General features: G+C 39.8%; 1 pseudogene; it reads right to left on the bottom strand.

The window, feature by feature from the left end:
* The window catches only part of LOC145485768 (uncharacterized), a 12,864-nt pseudogene extending 8,683 nt beyond the window's left edge, over positions 1 to 4,181 (bottom strand).
* Between the last annotated feature and the right edge of the window lie 467 nt (positions 4,182 to 4,648).

The raw sequence follows: 4,648 nt of genomic DNA, 5'->3' as shown, positions 1-4,648 counted from the left end.
ACTTATAAAGTATCTGGGAGTCTAAACATTTGTCACGTGATTAGTCACGTGACCATCATTTTCAATAAACAAAATAATACCGAATATTGCATTAATACGATTAATAATTTTTATTTCTATACTTCCTCGCTTTTCCTCGCAAATAAAAAGAAGTAATCATTTTGAACATTACATATAGAGTCATCAGAGATTCAAACTTGGAAACTTGCGTTTCGGCATGTACAGTGTCATATTGGGGCTCTTCATCAAATCGAGGATTAGACAAGGCATGGATCTATGTTGGCTATTGAAGTGATTTACTTAAGGTGGCTTACTATAATTTTACGATTGCACGCATAGGACGAAAGCTCAAGTAATCTGCGCGCGCTCAAAGGAAAACGTCAGTGTTTTTCGATTTTTATGACGTCAACATGAGCACAAAAAGCAAAACTGACTGTGAATTTTCTCGCGTTTCCTTCGCTGCGTTTTTTTTGTTTAATTTGGCTCAGTTGTAGCCACATATAATTCCTATAAAATACCCTATTTTGTTAAAATCTGTCCGAGCTAACTTAATATATTTAGAAGAATGAAAAATTACAGAATATTGGAAAAAACCGTCTGAACAACCTTGACTTTTTATCAATTCAAAATGTCACGCAACATCATTTCCATGATGTGGCAAAGTATAAAAACAGTTTAGGCCAAAATGAGGAATATATCTGCCTGTCATTAGATGAGGTGTTGCCATAGTAACGGCCTTAATCCAAAAATTGACAACCAAAAAATAACCCTTACAGTACCCAGATAGATAGATAGATAGATAGATAGATAGATAGTTGGTGCCAATTTCCTCCCTTGCAGCCAGAGGCTGAATTGCGGAGGAACCAGAGGGGTGAGATCGGACGTCAGCATATGAAGGCGCACTTTGCAGCCACTTCAGTCCATGTATGATCTCACCTTACCCACCCCAGACCAATGACCGGCATAAGTCAGATAGACCATGACACCGGATTCTACGTCCCCTACTCTTTTCGAACAGTGTCATGCGTTCTTTAACGTCCCACAAGAACCAGATCAGTGAAGTGCTGTGAGACGGGGCCTACGGTTTATCGTCCTTATCCGAGAAGACTTGAATGTCTAACCATTTGTAGACGTAATTACAAAGGCAGCACATTCTCCTCAGTTATTTTAAGACCCTGAGTGTTGGTCCGGTCTGGAGCTCGAACCTTCGACCTCCCGCACAGCAGTCCGGCGCTCTCCCAATTGAGCTAACCAACTGGTAAATCTCTACAGGGAAAACGTTAAGAGAAATTAACTAAGTTTCCTTTTCTAACTCGCGCTCCATAGGAAGGGTGTTCGTAAATACTTTAGGGAGCCACCTAATTGTTTAGCACTAATCGCACTAATTGTTTCTGCGCATCCTTACTGCGCATGCAAATTCACAAGTCACGTCATGCATGAGAGCTCGCGCTAAGTAATAAAATAAGCAATGATAGGACAGATGGCTATTGCTACAGCTTTGCCTGGATTTAACGATCTTGGACGTTCCGTGACCCCTACTTTTCTTTCCAGAAACAGATTTTATTTACCATTATCTCCACATCGTCCAAAAATGAACAGAAAATCAATGTGGGAAGTTAAAACGATTTCTGCCCATGGGACATCGGATCCTGCCATCTTGCGGCTGCAAGGCGCGTGAAACTATGGTCGCTACATGCGAACTTGTTCTTTAAGGAACCTCACCAGTTTACTAAATTCACCTAATAGGTCCACTGAAACAATATTTGGCAGAGAACATTTCATTTCAAAGATCTACTTGCAATATTTTTGGGCTTACAGACACTGTGGCCTTATTCGCTAACGAAGCCCGGTTTTTTCAGATTTAGGGTGTTCTTTCGGGCATGTTCTCGGTGAACCCCCACTTTTTTTACATTTCTGACATAACTAACTCATCAGGTTACAGTGGTAAAATTCTCAGAAAAAAATTTCCGCACGAAAGTCTGGCTTAACTAAACGGGATATAACTAATTTCGGTGTAGAACTCATGGGAAAACTCTTGATTGGTTTAAATCATATTTGACTAATCGCACACAACGGTGCTCCGTTAATGGCTTTCTCTCTGACTTATCTACTCTTAAATGTGGTGTGCCACAGGGAACCATCCTTGGTCCTCTTTTATTTCTAATTTATATTAACGATTTGCGTAACTGTCTATCGTTTAGCGTACCTAGAATGCATGATGATGACACCCACATCACTTATGCTGGTTCTGGTTTGCGTCTGATTCAGTCTAGTCTATATCACGACCTTGAAAAGCTAAGCAAATGGCTTGTGTCTAACAAACTTCCCTTGAACGCTACAAAAACGGAATTGATAATGTTCCGATTGAACAAGTTTCCTCTGTGAAATCACTTGGAGTATATATCAATGAAAATCTAACATGGCATTCCCACACTGATAAAATGTGCAAAAAGATCGCTTAGAACTGCAATTGGAGCCCTAAAGCGAGTTAAGCCATTTGTGCCTCTAGTTCAACCTCACTTTGATTACTGCAACCTAATCTGGGGTAATTGTGGCAAAACATTATCTAACAAGGTACGAAAACAACAAAACTGCGCTGCACGAGTAATAACGTCATCGCGCTGTGACGCTGATGTCGATTCCTTGTTTTACAGACTCAGCTGGAAAGACTTGCAATTTCAACATCAAATTCAGAAAGCCCTAATTAATGGTTTTCAAGTCTTTAAACGGTCTGGTTTCCGAATATCTCACTTCTAAATTTGTAACGCGAAATGAATCAAATTATGCCCTGAGGGACTCGGTTAACAAACTTGTTGTTCCCTTTCCGAGAACTAACTACATGAAAAATAGTTTTACAGCGGTGTAACCCTTTGCAACAGCTTACCCTGTAACATTAGAGAGTTTGGTTCATTAAGTCAATTTAAACGCTTTCTCTATCGTAATTTTTAAACACACGGCATTCATGGAAATCAGGTTTACAAGTAGAATATTGTTGTAAGTTATTAATATATGCTTGAAGACTAATCTTGACTGTACCGGTTTGTGCAATTGTGGTGGAAATTGCAACTAAAAGAACCTTTATCCAGCTAGTGTTTTTAAAGGCAGGCATAGGAACGTTATAGCCAATGAAAGCTGTTTTTCAAAACGTTTCCTTCAGACCAAAAAGTTCAGCAAGTGTTTATTGTAACATACCTGATGTATTCCAGCATATTTGAAAGTCTCAAACGCGAAATAGAAGGTGTCTCAATCACACTAAGCAAGTAACTCAAGAAAATCATGTCAATGAAACCTATATAAATTGTCTCTGTATCTCGGCCTTGATTTGATGCATAGTTGTGATATTAAGTTTTTGGTACATCCCAAACATACATTTAAGGTTTGAATTTCCTACTCTAGACAATAGAATCTACATTGCAAATGATAAAATTGGCACGTAAAAAATGGTAATGATTTCATCAGTGCCTATTGCTGGTAATTGAAAATAATGGTCACGTGACATAATTTAAGACTCAAAAGCATTAGTTAATTTGCTGTATTAAAAAAAAAGCAAGATACTAGGCATAGTAGTCCCAGAAGGCCAAAATAAGCGGTATTTGGCATCAGCCTCGTTCCCATGTAAGGGCCTTGTATACTATATTTTTGACATGCGCATTCCATGGTTCTGGAAGCAAATTTGGCATGGCTCCATATAAGGAAATATTTGTCTTATGGAGGTTAACTACCCTGCCAAGTTTGATGCTTTTATCAAAAAACGAACAATTTTGTCCCTTAACAGCTGGACTATTTGCACGAAACACTATGAGCGGAACAGGCCTTTTTCACACCCTGTAAAATTAAAGATAAACTTTCCGAAGACATCGCCCGTTTGAACTCCACGGTCCAAGCACTGCGGGCCTTAATTCTTGGACTGAGGCGCCTGTGGAGCATCTTTAGCCAAATCTGGACTTCTCCTTCGAGGAGTGCTGATGCTGGAATTCGTGACATTTTAGCTCCGTCGTTTCAAAGAGTTTTGGCTCACACGGCGTTTTTCAATAATTGAAGCGAGGGCTGCTTTCACTTCTTCAAACAAAAAGAAATTATCGACTTCATTACGTAGAGGACGCAGGGCTTTAGTAGCATTGAAAATAGCATGTTCAGCCGCCATTTTGAAAATTGCTTTGCACTTTTATTTGCACAGTTTTAAACAACAGCGAGCACCAAAGTTTCCTTTCACATTCACAGCGCACGCGAGCCCGGCGTGAACTATTTCTAACAAGTCTTAATTAACCATAAAGCTAAACAACTTGTACTTTCGCGTCTTAGGGACGAAACAAACTTCACAGCAACCAATTTTAAAGTACCTGCTTGCAGTCATGTAGCACCGACCGATTATTACCATTATAACTATCACTGATTAGTATCACTCAACTAGTGGACTAATGCAAATCCTAAGAAAACGACTTTCGGCAAGCTAAACGATGTCCATCAAATCAGGACGGATTTATCAAGGTAACCCGAAAACACTGACCCCCGGTCCGCGGACCCTCACTACGGACAGGGCCCGCGGACTACCTATGGACCGGTCCACAGACTCCCCCTACGGACCCCCTCTACGGAACACCCCCCAAAATATAATAAAAATAATAAAAATAATAAATAAATAAATAAA

This window comes from Orbicella franksi, chromosome 4 (assembly GCF_964199315.1).
Source record: "Orbicella franksi chromosome 4, jaOrbFran1.1, whole genome shotgun sequence".
In the NCBI taxonomy this organism is placed as follows: domain Eukaryota; kingdom Metazoa; phylum Cnidaria; class Anthozoa; order Scleractinia; family Merulinidae; genus Orbicella; species Orbicella franksi.
Note: the sequence above shows the minus strand (reverse complement) of the source record. Positions and strands in the feature narration are given on the sequence as shown.